This window comes from Heterocephalus glaber, unplaced genomic scaffold, assembly GCF_053883595.1.
Source record: "Heterocephalus glaber isolate CG9 unplaced genomic scaffold, H.glaber_assembly_v1.0 deba00001429, whole genome shotgun sequence".
Lineage (NCBI taxonomy): Eukaryota > Metazoa > Chordata > Mammalia > Rodentia > Bathyergidae > Heterocephalus > Heterocephalus glaber.
Window position 1 is genome coordinate 8,444,633 of NW_028258294.1, and position 20,240 is coordinate 8,464,872.

The 20,240-nt window shown below is 36.9% G+C and overlaps 2 long non-coding RNA genes across 4 annotated transcripts in view; one reads left to right on the top strand and one right to left on the bottom strand.

The window, feature by feature from the left end:
- LOC147827862 (uncharacterized) overlaps positions 1-20,240 on the bottom strand; it is a 348,252-nt gene that overhangs the window by 122,605 nt on the left and 205,407 nt on the right. The window lies entirely within an intron of this gene.
- Positions 1-20,240, top strand: part of LOC147827863 (uncharacterized) — a 55,784-nt gene that overhangs the window by 30,930 nt on the left and 4,614 nt on the right. The window contains exon 2 of the long non-coding RNA XR_015451609.1: positions 16,986-17,044. This is a non-coding gene — a long non-coding RNA (uncharacterized LOC147827863). The remainder of the gene's footprint in view (positions 1-16,985; positions 17,045-20,240) is intronic.

The window sequence follows — 20,240 nt, forward strand, 5'->3', positions numbered from 1 at the left end:
TAAACTAAAAATTGATGTAAAAACATTATCTTAAACTCTTGGTTCATAGTAGAAACAGTACTATAATCAAGAATCTCAAGGAAACAAAATTAATGAAATACTCAGAATTGGTAGAGAAAAAAATGACATAATGTCAAAAATAAATTCAAGAATGCCTATTACATTACTTTCATTTAATATTATATGGGAGGAAATACTCAAGGGCATTTAGGCAAGTGAGAGGTATTATAAGTATAAGCAGATGACACTATGGTGTACCTGTAAAATCTAAGAATTTCATCTAAAAAACTACTACAAATATTGAATTTTCAAAAAAGATTGAGTGGTAAAAATAACAATATACAAAAATCAACAGATAACATATATTCAACCTACTAGAAGACATGATGGGAAAAAAATCCTACTTAAAATAGCAAGAAAAGCAATAAAACCTGCAAAGAATCATAATAAATGTGTAAACTCTGTGATAGTAAAATTTTAAGTCATTACTAAAGAATCCAAAGGAAGAAAAATAAATGTAAAGCAAATAATGTTTCCAGGATTGCAGGACTAAGAATTAAAATATGTCAGTTTTTCTGAAAGTATCATATACATTTACAACATTTACAAGATCCCAATAAAATTGTGTTTGCTTTATTATTCTCATCATCCTCATCTTTGGGACAAAGAAAAAGGAAGAATTAGACAATGTTGATAAATATATATATATATATATATATATATATATATATATATATATATATGTTCCCTCAAGGCTTTCCTTGTCAAAAATATAATATTTGACCAAGAAAGTCTTGAGGGATTAGCCCAATAACAAATTCAGTTCAATTATTAAACAACTATAATGAAAAGCAGTTAAATTTGGCACATGAATAGCCGAACAGAAAAGAAAAGAAACTTTAAAAATGAACCTACTACATAGGTAAATTTGTATGTGACAATGATAATAATGGCTTCTCAAATTACAGTGAAGAAGGACTAGTCACCAAAAAGTGCACCAAAAAATGGATATCCTTTTGGAAAAAATATAAATTGAATCTGCACTTCATATCGTACAACAGAGTAAATTTCAAATGGATACAAGAATTAAGAGTGAAACTAAAAACCTGAAAGAGTAGAAAAGACGCAAAAGTATTCTGCCATTATTTTGGAGAGAGAAATAATTTCTAGAAATCCATATCATTAAAAAAGCATGTTTATTACTAGATGTCAAAACAAAGGAAGTCATTAGGGAGAGGAAGAAGAATGGAAAAAAAGAAGGAATTGAGGGAGGGAGGAAAATTGGACAAAGTGTGAGTAACTTGCATGAGGTCACCTAGCTAACACTGGTGCTCCTAAAGACAGGGAAAAAAATCAATAACTTAAAAAAATAACACCACAGGATATGAACACTCAGATTAGAGATAAGGAAATACAAATGACTTTTAAGCAGCAAATTGTTTTTTCTCACAATAAAAAATACAAATGAAAATTACATTGAGATCTGATTGTCACCTCTAAAGGGATTAGGAGTGTGGGAAATTTTACACTCCTAGATGATGGATAAACAAGAACTCTCATATATTGATAATAGGAACATTTATTGGTAAAATACCTATAAAGAGCAAGTTGATAATATCTACCAAAACTACAAATAAATGTAGCTTTGTTCTAGAAATTTTACTTTTATGAATGGTTTTTACAGATATTCCTGCACACATTTACAACATAATTTGCAATATCAAAACACTAGAATGAGGGGGCCAGGGATTTAGCTCAGTGGTTTCGTCGCCTGCTGAGCAAGCGCAAGGACCTGAGTTCAATCCCTGGTACCAAAAAAAAAAAAACCAACAAAAAAACACTAGAATGAGTTATATTACCCATCCATTGGGACTGGTTCAGTTAACTAGGATACAAGTCTAATGGAATATAATGCGGCCGTGATACAAAATGAAGAACCAGTCTGTACAGTGGAATAGAGTGGCTTCCAAGATACATCATCATGTTTATTTATTTATTTTGGGGGAGGATACCAGGGATCAAACTCAGATCCTTGTGCTTGCAAGGCAGGCGGCAGAACCTCTGAGCTAAATCCCTGACCCAACATCATCGTGTTTAAAGGGAAAAGAATATCATGTTGAACAGCATGTAAATATGCTGCTTTTAAGAGTAAAAATAGAGAAATTATTTTTGCTTATATATACATAAAGCAATTTAATGTACATACAAAAATTAAAATGATGACTGTGACAGTGGGTAAGGATTTGTAAAATCAGTAACAGAATGGGAGAGAGAATTTTATCACATGTCATTCGCAATTAAAAATATATGAAAAACACAGATGAATTGTTTATTGAAAGCTATATGAAAAGAAATAAGTTAGTTTTAGAAGTTGCCCTAAATGACATGAGTGGTTTAGCCACTCATTTACACAAAGCACAGATATTTTAAAGGTGAACTATACATACTCTTCTAGGCCAGGGAAAGTGAAATTGTCATGGGCATTACCCTATCATTCTCAAAGTTAAAATTTAAAGCCTTAAGCTATGGGAATAAAATATCTAAAAGTATTGATATTTTCACATAACATTATACTTGTACTTTTGCTGAGACTTTGATTCACAACTCTTATTCCTGAGCACCAGGAGTTCATAGGAGCTCCTGCATGGCCATTAGTGAATGGGCATCATCCTTCTATGAAGAATGTAACAGAAGAGGATGCATTGGTATGTTCATTTCACTCTTCCACCAGCTGCCAGTGTTAGCTGTCTTTTCCAGGGATCACAGGATCAGTGAGACTTATGCACTCCGATCTTTCTAACTAATAGGAATGGGAATTAATAAAAAATTATTGGTCATTGAGTATAATATACATTGAAATAATAGGAAGTTTCCCATTTGTAACAGCTTGATTTTGAAACTGGTTTTTCATTCACCTTTATGAGCTCTTTCCCAGGAGCCATCTTCTTGGATAACCAAATGTGTCATGGGTCAGGGAGATAAGAATTTATTTTAATATATCACAGACACTTGATGGTGCTTTGGTGCTGCAGCTCATAATGAGCAGCTGTTTGCAGAGACACTGCCTGCAATCTTAATGGGCCCTTCACACGCTCTCAAGGCTGGTTTCTAAGTGGGTGTTGGTGAATATGGATTTTAGAGCACAGACTTTTAACTGCTTTTAAAACTTTTCAGAAAAAGCAACTTATTCCTTATCCTTGCCAAAATAGTAGGCTCACAAATGAAAAGTGCTGATTTATTTTTGAACAAGTGAAATGAAGATGGGTAGACTTATTTTCCCAACATTCTGTTAGTAGGAAAAAATTCTCTAGGTTTTAGGCAGATTTTCCCATTCTCTACCATATTATCAGTCTGCAAGCATGGGGAAGGCCTTATAGAAGATGTGGTAAAATAAAAAAACAGAAGCTCTGGAGCAAGAAACAGCTCTGTCTGAATTCTAGCTTTATGCATATTAACACTGTAATCCATAAGCAAGCTACTCTGAACTTACCTTCTTCGTGTAAATAAATGATAGCAATCCTCATACTCTAGCTGGTAAAATAAGAAAAAAATGTATACTAAAATGATTGTCCCATCAATGGTCTCCAAATAAGTGTAGGATATTATTTTTTACTGAGTCATTTCATGAAGCTTCCAAATTTTTTAAAAACCATTCAAGCCTGTGAATGGTCCCAGAAATTAGTAGGCCATTCTATTTCATAAGTCATTCCCTCTTTCTTTTAGTCAATTAGATAAAGATACAACAAATTCTGCAAGTGCTATTCCATTTTCTTTAGATTTTAAGTTTAGTGATATTAAATGGAAAAATGTTATTTCCATTCAAGAATTTATCTCTTATAAAATAAGTATCTTGTTAGTTTCTGTAAACTGAGACTGTACTATCTTCAACTCAATAACAATCCATTGAGTATCATCTTGTCTCTGACTATTGTGTTAATGGTGAAAAAGACATCATCTTTGCCCTTGTGAATACTAGAATTTGGTGGAGTTTATATGAAAAATAAGCAAGCAGTAAAGCTGCTGTGATACATTCTGCATTAGAGAATACATAGAACACCTTACAAACAAAAGTCTAGGTCTAAATAGTAGATAGGAGAATTGTTATATATGGCTAGGGTCAAAGCCCTAAAGTATAAATAAGAGTTAGCCAGGGGAATGTGATGTGTGATGTTCATGCTGGTAATAGAATGAATAGCAAGAGTGGGTTAAATGGCAAGAAAATGAAGAAACTGAATAGTCTAGTCACAAGCAAACCCTGTAAGATCTTCTAAATCAGGTTTTGAACTTTATCCTAAGAACAAAGAGAAGACATCAAGGTGTTTGAAACAGGAATGGGCCCAATTAGGGCTGAGATTTAGATCCCAGTAACTGTAGGTCAGATAATGACTTTAAGGCAGCAAGACCCCTATGAAGCTGTAGCAGTAAACCAGGTAAGAGATGACAGTTTACCAGAGAACAGAATCTTAGAATAAAGAGGATTGCATGGGTAATAACAACCCCATATTTTGTGTAAATTTAATGAGTTTTATTAAAAAAAACTTAAGTGTTTCAATCAATTGCAAATATACCTTGTGAATTTAACTGTAACTGGCAAAGCATTCTTACGTAAAACAGGTCTAGCCATAGAATCATTTATTTTACAAATCTGTGATTATTGGCATACAGAAAGCACTCTGGACTTACAAAACTGAAAGTGTCATTGTTAAGTAGACAGGTAGAAAAATGAGAAGAGTGAGGTATATAACTTCTATATCATAAGAAAAACTTTGCCACAAACACATCAGTATTAACTTATGTTGGCCTTTAAACACTGGAGATGGATTGGAAGTTCTGAGAAGAGATATATTTGAATATCCATGTTTAGAAAACTCTGTGCATGAAGATAACAAGTAGGAAAATGATTGTGTGTTCTGGTAATGCAAGAAGGTCCTGCCTCATCTGGTATAATCAGCATGCAAGTGCACAGGCTGTAGTAAGAGATGGTGGTGGTAAGGAACAATACATGAAAAAATATGTAGTAAAAAGGAACACACATAGTACAGACAAGAGTTGGTATAAAGAAACTTTGGAGGATAGATATTTTGGAATTCTTTCAAAAAGAAGAAAATGTTGAAAGTTTCTGGGTGTGAAAGCAGATAAAACACACTCAGACTCATTATTTTGATTGGTTCCTTAAGGTTTATGATCTGGTGCTTTCCATGCAAATCCTGATGATAAGTTTCTTTTCATCTTATTCTCTCTCTCTCTCTCTTTTCTCTCTCTCTCTCTCTCACACACACACAATTTCTCACAATTTCACTTCAGTTTCTCACAATTTCTCACAGTTGTTTCACTTCAAACCCCTCCAAACTTTCTCTCATATCAAGCAGTTTGTAATTTGATTGTCTTTGTTTTCAGATGTGACTCCCTGCTTTTGGTCCCAGGAGGGCACAGGCCACAGTGTATGCCTTCCATTGCCACTTCTTCTGACCAAAACTCCCTCCTCTGACTAGCTTTTTCTCAGCCCAGGCTCTATCCCCTCACATCTGAAAGCAAAATTTGCATTCCACGGTAGAGGAGACAACTGTAATTTTGTCCTAACTAGGTGTGATAATAACTAAAAATCTACCGTGTGGAAAATTCTGGCTTTGAAGAAGTAAGTGACCATTTTCATAGACAAACATCAACAGCAAAAACTATTAAAGGATCTTTATCCTAGGAGATAAAGCAACTGAGACATCTACAGTGTGCTAGATTTTCTTCAAATGTCCCAGAATCATCTTTGAGGATGATTTTGATGGTTTCCTCTTTTACAAGGATCTATATAATAGCACAAGCAATTTCAGCTCTGCAAGTCATGCTAAGTGGATGTACAGAATTGGTCTGGAGATTCTTGTTCATATGGTGAATGCCAGATCGTATCTAACCTCGGGCACTAACACAGTCTTCACAAACCTTATTCAAAGAGGAAAAATGTCCTTGTGACATAGAGAAGAAAAGAGTACCTTCATATTTCTGAGCTCATTCTGTAGGGATAGAGACCCATAGTCAGGGAAAGATGATGGATGCCCCCCACCCCAAGGAGTTTTTAGATAAGTGGCAGAACAGGCTTAACCACCTGTGAAAAGCTGACAGCCTGCAGTCACACTTCCTCTTTAAGCTGTTGGTTTGCTAAGATCAAGAGGAAAATAAAGGAAATTTGACCCTAAGGTGTGAAAACCCTTCCTTAGTAAGGAGCCATATCAATCCATTAGCCAATCAAATAGGGGCGTCCTCAGCCCAGAGACAGGGTGGGCCCTCAGACACTATAAAAGGAACCCCTTGAGCCCCCCTTCAAAGGTAGCTCCCTTTGGGGCACCCTTGCCTGTCTTGCTGAGAGAAGAGAGTTGTACTCTTGCGTGCTTGCTGAATAAAAATACAACTTTGCTTCTATGCTTTCGATCTCTAGCTGATTCTTCCACAACCTTCTGCTTCGTCGGGAGAGTCAGCCCCAGGACTGCGGGGACTCTCTACCCTTCTCCACCTGCAACAATTCAAATAAAGATTTATAAGACAAATATTTCTGGTCCATGCATTGAATGCTGGGATAGAGCTTCACAATACTCATCAGTTCAGCAAAGGCCTACTGATAATTTATTTTGTGCCAGGCTTAGTGAATCGTTGACAATCAAGAAAAACATGATCTGGCCTCTCATAGACCTTACAGTCAGGTAGAAGAAACAAGTAAGTGGAACAAAATCATAATGCACTGTGATAAGTGCTCTGGTACCCGAGTATAAGGTGCAGTGGGAGCAGACAAAGAACTTCCTTTTATTCTAATCATGCACTAGAGATTTAGAATGTGGGCAGACAGTGTCAGAATTGCAGTCTGAATGCTTCCTAGATCTGCAAACTTTGCATACTGCTCAATCTTTTTGTGCTTCAGAATCTGTATCTGTAAGATAGAGAGGAAGAAATGCCAACCTCGTGGATTAGATATGAAGATGAAAAGTGCAAAGTGAATGCAGAGCACTTGGCATACATGGCACATCGAACTCAGTTAATATTGATTAATTTATTATTAGTTTTATTATCTTCCCAATCACACTAAATCACTCCTTGGATCCTAAACATACTTTATCTCCATAGATTTCACATTGTTCTCTCAACTTTAAATGTTGTTTCTCTCTTACTGCATATTTAAAATCCTACCTTTCTACATTAGTATCATGTGGCTGCTATGAGAAATTATCAGAAATTGGGTGGCTTAAAACAATAGAAATATGTTTCTATAATTCAGGGGGTCAAAGGTATGACCTTTAGGTGTTGGCTGGGGTGTAGTCCTTGTAGATGCTGTAAGAGGGGAGACATATTTTTACCTCTTCTGGTTTCTAACGGCTGTCAACATTTCTTGGGTCACATTCCTACATTGCCAATCTTTGTTTCTGTGGTCACATTGCCTTCTCTTTTCTATTGTTACATATCTTTTGTTGTCATACTTATAAGGATATTAATTTTTGAATTTAGGAGAGTTCATCCTGATAATACAGGACAAAACTCATCCTCTAAAACTTTCACATAATCATACTTTTGTCATATAAAATAACTTCTACTCTGAATATTTAAGGTAATATTGATAGCTTCTAAGAATTAACACATAGATGTACCTTTTGGGATTATCATTCATTCTAGAATATAATTTTTTAAGGGCCAGATAAATGCCATTTCCAGTGGTAAAGTATTTCCTGATCACCTCTAGCTCAAAGTAGTCTTTCAATAACCTGATATTCCATAGCACTTTAATTTTACAACTTTTACTGTCTTATTTATTTTGCACCCTTTTAAGACAGTGAATTTTATTATCAATTCAGTTTTATCTACTAGGCTGTTTCTTGTAATGTTAGCTAAACTAAAAACTTTTACATTGCCTTACAAACTGAAGAATGTGTATTTCTTTAAATTCTTTCTCTTTAGGGAGCATGAAGTTTAAACTTTGTGTTCCTATAGTGACTACCAAATTCTTGAGCATGTAGAAGACTGAAGTAAATTACTGTTGCATAGATAGCTCACCAGTTAGAAAGATGTATAGATCATCGATATTTTGAGCTTTTAAAAGCAGATTTGTTTCAGAAGTATTCAGAAGCAAATAAGTTTGATCAAATATTTGAAATGGTGCCATTGTGAAAATAACTAAAAAGAACATATTTCTTTATTTTTTGGTACCAGGGATCAGACTCGGGACCTTGCACTTGTGAGGAAGACACCAGATCAACTGAGCTAAATCCCCGACCCCAAGAACAGATTTCTGAGATTAATCTTCAATCTCTGGATTCTGAATAATTTCTCTACTTGTTCTCCAGAGCAAGGGATAATTCACTGGTGCAGCATTTTGCCTTAGTGCTATTTAAAGTAGAAAATACAATTCTTTTTCACAGTAGCTGGAGACTTTTCATTTTTGAACACTGCCAAAGAACATTCTAGGCATTAGCTCAGTGTTAGAGAAGTCCACTTGGTAGTTAGCAGGACACATAACCAAATTACAGAATCCACCATGCTGTCTTGATAAGTTGTAATTAGCTACAATCATGCTGGCTCCTGGAGGGTAATATGGAGTTATAAAGTATGCTAATAAAGGTGTTCTTGGTTGGACATCATTTTGTAGAGTGCAAGCTATGATTGATTTGACAGACTAAACCCCAGGCCATCTGTAGCCTGCTGAAAGGATGTACATGGCTTTCACATCAGATTCAGACTACTCTCCAACTTAACCTTTTGACTGAACAGCAGGAAAGGACATTGGTTTATGGTTCACTGGTCCAACTTCATCTTTACTCCATAAGCTTAAAACTAAGTGTGCTGATCTACACTCACCCACCTGCTGACCAACAACTGCTGATAATTGAAGGGCTATCTTAAAATCCTCCAGTCTTTGAGTTTGACCATTTAGTCATGCTTAACTTCAAGAATGAATTTTAAAATGCCAGTGAGGATCTGGGCATGGTGGTGCATGCTTGTAATCTCAGAATTTGGGGGGCTAAAATAGCAAGATCACTGTGAGTTCAAGTCCAGCCTGACCTACATAGCAAGACCCTTTCCCCAAAAAAAGAAAAAGAAATATCAGTAAGCAAAGACTCACTAGATTTCAATAAGAAGCTCCATATACACTTCTGGGAGTTTGAAGCCAGAATATCTTATTGTGAATATCAAGAAAGGGAGCAATAAGAACCAAAACACAGAAATAACTTCGATTTCCTCTGGAGGCATATGAATACATTCCTGGCTGCTAGAATGATCCAGGAAGGTGCTGCAACACCATCTATACCCTCACCTCATAGCTTTAGATATAATCCACTCTCTCCTCTCACTTTTTTCTTTGACTATCACTTTTCAATTTATATTAAGTAGTGGCCAGTATTATTATCCTACATTTTCTGGTTTTCTATGAAACGGTTATTTTTTAGAAGGAGGAGGTAATTACAACTACAAGCAAACAGAAATAGAATCAAATAGAAATAACATACAAGTGCTGGTAGGGTTGTGGGGAGAAAGGAACCCTTCTCCATTGTTGGTGGGAGTGCAGACTGGTGCAACCACTGTGGAAATCAGTATGGAGATACCTCACAGAACTAGGGCTAGAGGTATTTGACCCAGGTATTCCCCTGCTGGGTATCTTCCCCAAAGAATTAAAAGAATTATACCACAGCAATATATGTGCACCCATGTTTATAGTGGCACAGTTTGTAACAGTTAAAGCTTGGAAACAGCCCAAGAGCCCATCAACTGGAAACTGGATAAAGAAGATTTTTTTTATATATATAAAATGGAGTACTACTCAACCATAAAGAATGAGAAACTAGAGACATCTATATCTAAATGAATGCATATTGAGGCCATCCTCTTAAGTGAAATAAATAGGACCCACATGTGTAAATACAGAATAGTTTCTCTAGTGCTAGAAACTGAAATTATAAATAAGGATTAAAATGATCAAAATGAATAATTGATAATTTGAAATAGGAAAAGGTCCAAAGGGGTAGGGGTAGTCAGAGGGGAAGGGGAAAGGAAAGAAGGGAAAGGAAAAATTATGAAAAAAGAAAAAAAATGGAAATGAAGTCTATGTAAATAGGGAAGGGTGGAGTGGGTGAAGGGTGCACAGGTAATGGGGAAAAAAATAAGAACCAAGATACATCATGTACAGGTACAAGCACCCAATGATAAATGTAAACGTACTGTATACCCAAAATGTACCAATAAAAGAATTAACCCCCCCAAAATATTAAAATGTAAACAAGTGACTTTTAAAATTTAGATAGATAGATAGATAGATAGATAAGCCTGCTAGAAAAAGAAATGTTCTTGTTTCAAATTTGCTAGAATATAGCTCAACTTTGACATGAAGTGCAAGTTCAAAGTCACTCTTTTTCCCCTTGATTTGTGTCTTCTTCCACCATTTAACACTCATTTTATGAATCTTCTATGTGCCAAAATCTTTGCTAGAAAATTTCATGAATGCAAACATGGAGCTATTCCTATTTCCAGGAATGAAACTTTTTCCTCTCTAAGCAGTATCTCATTTGATATCACAATAACTTAAGTAAATCAACTTTATATTCACTATACTTTATAGTTGGAGAAACTGGTAATAAAGGGTTTTCAGTGCTAAACTGTGGAACTTTTAATTTAAAACAAAATTTAAGGCTCCAAAAACTAACCTACTAATATAAATGATTACTTTCAAGTATCCCAAGATATTAACAATTGCAATTTTGTGACAATATTTAGAAAAATCTGAAAATAGGGACCCAAAAGGACAGATTTTTGAAAGCATATTTTTGTTAACTTAGAAGATCAGTAAAAAGATGTAATGAAAAGATGGGAAACTTGTGAAGATGATGCTATCTGAAGAGACAGTTATAAGTTCCATGCTAGAACATTGAATGTTCCTCCCATGCGTGTAATGACTGCCCATTTATTACTTAGGTCTATACACAACTCCTCCAATACCAGCAGGAAATCTCCAGAAATATTCTTTATTATACCACAGTCCTGAATGAGTAACACTCAGATGAACACATAGCTAAAAATGTACTTTGGCCTTCAAAAGAGATGTTTGACAGCTTTGCCTTCACTATGTGACAGCTCGATATTCAAGGTTTGCTTCAGAATATTTGTACTTTTCATTGGGAACAGATGGACCATCAGTTTAAAATGAAAATGAACCCAGGCGTAGCAACCAAAAGTACAGAGTTAGAAAGAAAAGAAATTTAGTCTCACAGAAGCATGGGAAGTGATGGGCACTAGAGCTTCAGGAATCTGCTTTTACCGAGCAGACTCTTCACCCCACTTGTTTATCTCCTTCTTGAAAATTTAAAGGTGGTTTTAATATACAATACTGAAGAACACTTTGTTTAAATAAGACTCCTTTCAGGGGACAATATGAACATCTCCTCACTGCCGCTTACTCTATTTAAAAAGTGCTTTGTACATTCTGTCAAAGCACTTATTGCAATCATTGCAATTAATTCTACATTTAATCTGTCTTCCCAGATGGATTCTGAATCCCTGACACACAGAGATGGATACTATGGTAAAAATAATATGACTGTTAAAATCAGAAGAATCATCCCAGGTCAGAACCTGGAAGGGGTAGAGTCAAGTTAATTAAACTTTTTGAGGCCCTTTTCTCATCTGCCAATTGGTGATCATAATAATGCCGACTTAATAGTTCATGTGAAGAGGGGTTGAGAGAATGAGTGGACAATGTTAAAGAATACATGTACCATATTGAAATACTAGTTATTAACTATAGGCACATCCCTTTTCCTATGGCTAATAATTACATTAATCAATGTAATAAAACTACTCAGAAGCCATTAAAAGCAATGACAATTATCTGTATGACACAAACTAAAAATTGAAGAAAGCTCTCTCTCTCTCTCTCTCTCTCTCTCTCTCTCTCTCTCTCTCTCTCCCCTTCCTGCTTTCATAATATTCTTCCTCTGCCCCAGGGTCCCAAATTAATTAAAGTAAGCACTGTCTAATAAATCCTTCAGGCTCTATACTGCTCAGAGAAGCCCTGTGGCTTTCAGTGAATTATTCCATTTCCACATCTCTAAAAGAGCAGTAATAAACCTACTTTATGAGAATCACATAAGGATTAAATTTGGAAATATGAATAAAATCACTCCATAAAATATAGTATATGTGCACATTTTTCTCCCTCTTTCTCATCTTCCTTACCTTTCTGATAAGTTTTTTTCCTGATTAGATTAGAAAGATCTATTTAATCACACGAAGGTATCAATAACTAAATTTGAAGTTTTCCTCTCCTGGTCTCAGCCCCTTTGGTTTGCCTTTTCCCACAGCTGGGACCACTTAATTTCCACAGGCAGGTTTAGGTCTGCTCCAGCCCATAGGAATGCCCTGATTTCATACCAGAGGTATTTAAACACCCCTCACTTGAAACAAAAGAGGAGCTGAGTAGAAGAAATTAAATCATTCACAAATTTACCCATCCATTTACTTATGCCATCATTTAATAAACATTTCATAAACAGATATGTACCAGGCTCTGAGCTAAGTAATAGAGATATGAATACAAAAACAAAAAGAGGAAAAAAGCAAAGAAAGAATGAAAAAAAAAGAAAGGAAAGGAAGGAAGGAAAGGGGAAAGAAAAGGAATTAAGAAAGGGAAAACAGTCATAACATGTGGTCATCCACTCAATTGGTCAGAATTTAGTGAGGTAGACAGAATCAAGCAGATCCCTGCAATGGGACATGATGAACACAATGCAAGAGGCAGGAACAAGCTTCAGTGATGAGGTGCTGAGCTGCATTTGCCCCACAAAGAGAAAGCAGCAGCTCATCACTGTCCATATCAAATGCAGGTGCTGGTTTCTGAGCTCTATCTTATTAAGTCTCTGAGCACAACGGGCCTCCAGGACAGTCCTTCTTTGCTGTATTCTTCTGGGCTCTCAGAGGCTGAGACTGCTCCTCATATCCAAGCCAATTATTAAGGATTGTATCATATAAATACACCAATCTTACATCCATACTGTTGGCTGGATTTCTTCTTTTTCTCTTGCTTTTTTTTTTGCCTATACTGGGGATTGAACTCAGGGCCTCATGCATGCTAGGCAAAAAAACTGAGCTATGTCCCCAGCTTCCAGGAGTTCTGAGACCCATGTCTTCCACAAGTGACCCATAACACTCCTGAGCTCTTGTATGAGCCCTGCAGCATTAACCAAGTTACCTGGAATAGCATGCTTTCCTACCAATTGGAATTTCAGCATCTTGAGTTGAGTCTCCTCTGTCCTCCCAGTTGCTTCCAATCATGTCTTAACTAATCCTCATGTACTCTGACTTCTGAGAATTACCCATCAAGAAGGTCAGAAGTGCACCTACATTTAGCTGAGAAGCCAAATCTTTAAGACTTTCCTATGATTCTAGTTTCATCCTAACGGTGATAGAAGGAATTCAGAGTCAGTAATTACTGAACATGTGGTATACACAGGACACTGTGATAGACACTGGGGATATAATGGTGAGTGGGGGCACAATCCATGGGACCGCTGCAGTCACAGGTGTGAACCATACCCTGAAGCAGGTCTTCCCAAACTGTGAACAATGGAAAAGACATAGGGAATAGTTGCCTCCACTGCATCATAGTTCAAAAAATGATATGTTTGCAGAGGTCCCAGTAACTGAAAAGTAATAAAATTAAGTTACTGCCAATACTTGGGCAGGTTACTTTCTCATCCTAGTTGTCTCTGATCTTTACAGTTTTTTAGGAGAGATTTATATTTTTTTAAAACTTTTAAGATTAGTTGTTAGAGCTAAAAATACCTACTATATACCAGACATTATGTTACATAAAAAGTGAATTGAAGATAATTTCTGCATTAAGTAGTTTATAGTATAGAAAGAAAATACAGTATACAATTATCATAAAATATACAGTTGAAAATACATTATGTTCAAGTGATTGGTTGATTCTGCATGTGAAAGACTTTATATATGTCTAGAATTTACCCTAAAAAATGAGTTCCATGTTGTACCAACATATTAGGTTGACAACACTTTGGACATATTTCAGTAGTAAAGCATTTTCCAAGAGAGATGCATTGCACCATTCTTACATACCTGTTGAAAAAGAGAGAATTATGCAGCAATGTAATACTAGCTTCCATTAAGCTGTTCAAACTATGTGCTATGCATCATGCTAAAATCTTTACATATAGTGTTAAGAGTAATTCTCATAACTACTCACAAACAATATTTGCATTATTATTATAATACCTAGTTTTCCGATGGAGAAACTGAGTTTTAGTGACAATACTTAATTACTAAATCAAATATCTGGGAGTAATAAAACTGCTGTTTTCCAGATTTTTTACTCCAGAACTCCAAATCTTTCCTACTTTCCTGTATCTCATTAAGTAACCTTCTTTATTTTCTCTAGGTTTTTTCTTTGTTTGTTTTTTTCTTCTTTGCAGGATTTTTCTGAGTTTTTTATATTCACATATGTTGCATACTCATTCATGCCAGTTGCTCTGTTGGATATAGAAGTGAAAACCAAACCTCCAGCCCTGGAGAAGTTTAAACTACCCCCTGCATCTTGTGATTCAAAAATATGGTCCTATTAATCATGAAGTATTTCTTCCATAGTCTGTCTTTCACTTAAAATGTTATAGCAGGGCCTGGGATTTAGCTCAGTGGTTTCGCTGCCCTCTGCGCAAGCGCAAAGACCCGAGTTCGATCCCTGGTACCAAAATAATAATAATAATAATAATAATAATAAATAAAATAAGTTATAGCCATAGAAAATCTCTACTTAAGCCAGCTCTTCAGGTCCTTGCCTTCAAGGTGCTCATTGTCTGGTAGCAGGAAAAAAAATCACAAAAGCAGCAGATTAATGCAATGATAGATATATGAAAGAAATGCTGTGCTGGCTCTGTTGGGTGAGAGGTCAGAAAGGGTTTCTTGGAAATGGAGGCTCCTCCATGTAAACTGCAAAGGTAAGTAGAAACAAAGGAAAATTGGCATGGATTATAGAAACATTTGAAGTAAAAAATGACGGCCATGTTTCTGCCTGAAATTGAAATGGATCACACTTGGATTAACATTACATTAACATAACTAACTTATTACACAGTCATTGACTATAAGGTTAAAATAGAAAGCTAGCTTTAACAATGAGCAGATTTAATTTCAAAATCAGAACCTTCTGAACGTCAATCACCTCACCTAGAAAATGGGGTAATAACTGTTATGAGGAATGCATGAAATAATGCAGAGTCACAGAGTTTAACAATGGTTAGCATTATTCATTTTGCTTTTGCACGTCTACAGTGCTGAGTGACAGGGTAGATCTGTCCATTACCATCTGATCAGGGGCTTACACCATACATGGTCTCAAGCCATAACATACTATTGCTGAATGCACATCATAGTCTCTGAGGGAGGATATGGATCAGTGCTGTTTATGGTATGAGTGTCATAATTCTCCTGTGATCAGCCCAGACACATCTACGAACAACACACATAGGAGAAAGCAGCAACTGACAGGCACTTTTGCTTTGTTTTCTGAGAAAGGTAATGGCCTCGGCTTCCTTCCTTCCTCTCTGTGAACTTGAGCAGAACAAAACCAGAATTTATTTCATTGTACTGCCAACACTTCATTTCATTTCCATGAAATAATTCTCTGGGTATATCTTGGCTGTTTCTTATTTGCTGCTTCTTTCCCAGTGCAGCTTAGGAGATCTTAGAGGAGGGATGCTGAATCAATATTTGAGCTTTATCTGGGCCCAAGAAAAGCCCTGAATACATAACAGGGAGCTGCAGGCGCTCAGAGCTGCCTTGGAAACAACCCTGTCCAAGGAGGTTAGCTCTCAACCCAGAAAAGAGGCCTGAGTTGCAAAGCCTACATCCCTATGCTGTGCCAAGGGCCTAGAAGACCTCAAGGCAGCTAGCTTTCAGAGGCTCTGAAATGGACATCTACTGCCACTGCCACCATCCTCTATGGAGAACTGAAGTTGCCTTTTTTAGTTACCAGCTCTGAAGTGTGTTGAGGTCTACCTGGTTGTAGGTTTGCTGTGTGACTGTATACAAGTAATTGCCTTCTCTAGTCTGGTCTTTGTTTTCTTTGAAAAAATAAACTGATTACACTAGTTAGTCTCCAAAATTGCTTCTAGTTTTATGCTATTTAGCAAAGTCAGCATGCCCTTGTTCAACATTTGTGGTGGTTATTTGATTAATTGTCCACTTGATTGAGGAATGCCCAACTGAATTGAGTCAGATGAATCTGGGCTTGGAAGACCCCCTTTAAGGGGGACTGCTGTTGGAACTGTGTAAAAGTAGAAAGAAGGGAAGGATTTCAGCTGATTTTCCTTGGAAAAGCTTAGTTGTGGCTGACTGTCCTCCAAGGAGCTTTGACTGTTCTCTTCCGAGGATCGTGGGTCTTTGTCTCTGCCTTGAGCATCGTCTCCTGGCTTTCAGCCCAGATTCTTCAGCTTCAAGAACTAGCCTCTCTGCCTCCAGTGCAGGCTTTCCAAAGTCTAGCGCCAACCCTTCATCCTCCCAGCACAGACCCCTCGGGCTTCCATTGCGGATCCTTAGGCCTCCTGATGTGGATTCTTTTGGATCATTGCTGTGGCCTCCAGGCCTTCAGCTGGATCCTTTGGATCTCCAGCGTGTGGACAGACCTTTTACACTCTTCTGAAGAGTGCTTGACTCTGAGGGCTGCCACTGTAGGCCAATCTTGTAAATTTCTGTGTCCTGCATTAAATCTGATTTAGAGTATTTGCAGTTTTTGAGGAGCCTTGCCTCAGCCCTGCAAGCTCTTGTAAGCACTAATACAGTATTTTAATACCAGGATATTCAGTTATTTAATCACTCAGTATACATTTATTGCATGCTTACTTGTGTTAGATAGTTTGCATGTGCAGAAAACAAAGTCGTTTTCTGAAAACAACTGTTTCATGGTCTTTGCACTCTAAGGATTTTTAAACCCTTTTGCTGTGTTGCAGAGGACACACTCAACAACACAAGTGGAACTGCATATGCCATGAGTCTTAATAAATAAAAGGTAAGAAAAAAGTAATAGAAAGCACTTTTCTCCGCTTCGTACAATGGGGTCAGACTTGGTGGCTTGTACACAAATATGAGGACTGCATTTAAAGCCTCATGAACATAAAATTGGATTTTATTTTATTTAAAAAATTTATTTATTTATCTTTAGAGACAGGGTCTCAATATGTAGCTCAGGCTGGCTTTAAACACACTATGTAGCCCAGGCTGACCTTGAACTCATGGCAATACCTCCTACTTCTGTCTCCCAAATGCTGAGATTATAGGCATGCACCACCACTAATATGTAGATGTGAGAAATCTGAGGAGTGTCATTGAGATGCTAAAGAGACTGAGCCAAGTGAAGAACTAATGGATAGCCAAGAAAGAGAATATTTGGGAGAGGGGAGTGGAAATTCACCATATATATATATATATATATATATATATATATATACACACACAGACATATACATTTCAAATAATGGAGGGAATGTTCTAAGGAAGAAAGATTAAAGGCATTCTAGATGGTTTCATGAGATAAAATAATGACTAGAGACTGGAAGTTGGAGGGAAATAGATTTGGACTCAATATTAAAAAAAAAAAAAAAAAACCCTTACAACCTAAATATAAAACAGAATAGGCTTCTCAGGAGGTTGTGAATAGGAGGTCCTGAATTCCCTGTCAATAAAAGTGTTTTAACTAAGGCTGGAAGGATGACAACACAGAGAAAATTTTTAATAGTGGTGAATTTCTAGACAGCCTGTGCAATTAGTGAGTGAATAAAGAAATGACTGGAAGAATCAATGTATCAGAGCCCAGAATGTGTATTTAAGCTATACCTATGGGACTGGGAAATTTATTTAAAATTCCTTTTATTCTAGGAATATAGAACTCTATAGACTTTTGATTATAATAGGAATTTTCAGAGTTTTTAAATATCATAGAATAAGTTTTCATCATAAATGATCTTTTCCACATGCCTGAAATTGCAAAATGAATCTATAAAATGGGAAATAATACTTATATCACACGCCTGCTTCAGTCTGTCCTCCACACCTGCAATGGGCTTCCAAGAAAAGAAAGGTGATGGTGTCTACTAAAAAACTTCAGCGAGTTCACCGGGACTCTCATGGAGCACATGTACGTTGCCTGGAGTGAGCCCATTTCCACTGAGCTTCATCCCCGTCTTCAATATGTGTTGTGTGGTACTTCTGACATCTGGGGCTTTCCTCCATGCCCAGGCCTTCCTGCCTCACTGCCTTTGTAAGCACCGTCCTCTGTCCCCCAAGGCATGTTCCCACCCACATAGTTTCCTCCCCACTGTGCACCATACAAATACATCCTCTTCCCTAAGTTCTTCTTTACTTGAGATTTCACTGTACCACTTAAGAAATCTTCCTCAGTATCTCTGGCAGGTAGGTATCATCCCCATCTTACCAGACTTCACTTCCCTCCTCAGAACACTTTTCTTCACATCTATAAAGAGTTTTTAGAAAAAGAAAATTTAAAGACTCACTTAACAGAGAGATAGTGAAATCTTCAGACAGGGGCTCTCATTACATTCCATGTGCTTAGCACATAGTAAGTGCACCATTAATATTTGTTAAATAAATGAATAATCATTCATCACAAATTCCTTGGAAGCATAGCTCTTTATAAACACAATGCGATTGCCTGAATAGCTGCTGTAATTCATAATTTTTCTTCTTTGTTCTTTTCCTCTTCTCCTCCCACCTTTTTAGTTCTTTACACATTTGTACATTTATTTCAGCTACAACAGATAGCCACCTTTTTTATTTAATTTTCCCCTCCACACATACGCTATTCATGGACATCTCAGCTATAGAACCTCACATCCATAAATATCTGCCTTATGGTTTTACCGTTCAGATGCCTTCAACATTTTAATGGAAACTGTTTTAAAAGCCTGTTCAATAAGCTGCACTGTTAACTCACACTCAAAAGAGACCAAGATGGACCCATCAATAACAACTAATATTGCATTAAAATATAGATTAAAGCACATAAAAGTAAAATAAACTTAATTTAGATGTAATAAAATTTAATGCATCTTCAAAAGCACAAAATATTTTTGAAGGTGGACACCTTCGGAGAAAGCTCCTCTGACAGGAAAATGTTCCACTGGAGGTTTGGTATTGAGATACAGTATAGGTTAGTGCTTTTATTCCCATCATTTCATGATTTAAGGTGCATGAACAGACAGCTTTATTTCTGGGCTTTTCAAATAGGCAACAGCATTTCCACAGAGGGAGGAAAAGGCACAGACTCATCTCCGGCCTGTAGGAGCACTTGGGTCTTGAGCTCATCAAGTCTAATTGCAAGCTTGTGTTAATGAGGGAAGCAGGGCAGACAGAGAGGGAGCTGGTGAAAGAAAGGAGTGTTTGTATCACATCCACACCAGCCTCCTTCTCACCTCATTGGGAAGTAGAGTTGTTGCTGGTTTCCCTTAGCACCTGGGCTGGATGAGCTGACATGTGGATTCCCTATTAACTGTTGCTGCCTGTGATTTTTGTGATTTAAGAGAGGAGCTGACTATGTTTTTCACCACATTAATAGCAATGAAACATATGATGAAGTGTCATGCTCTTGCCAAGGCTGGCTGCACTTCTTCCTTCCAGAGCATGTGGAGTGAGAGCCCACCTTGACTTAATGCTACTCAACAACCTCCCTCCCTGTGGGCAGTGAGCATTATGTGCCTCATGGCTTTAGGCCAGTCTGGAGCACAGAGTCATAGTCGTGACCACACTGGTGAACAGGCAGAGATGCAGAGAGATAAGTGTAGGTTTCAGAAGCCACTAGGCAGATTTTCCAGGAAGATGGAGAAATGACTGTAATTCCTAGCCTCACTGATTTCTCTCCCCCCTCCCCCCCGCTAGGTTATTCAGCAAGCACTATAGATATGTTAGCTTCTTCAAATAACCCTGTGGCCTCAGAAGGTTATGATTACAGTTTTTAGAAATTTGAGGCCTGTAGATGATCTATCTATAGCAGCCCCATGTATGACACCATTGCCATGAATGATCAGTGCATGAGGTTTCTTTTCCTCTCTTTTTTTTTTCAGGTTCTGTTTTTAGATGTGAAGATCTATATACTATGTGTATATGTATACATGTACTTGTGTGTACCTATATTTCTTTATCAGTAACAAGGAAGGTCCAGGATTTTCCGAATAGCTCTGTCACTTTCCCAG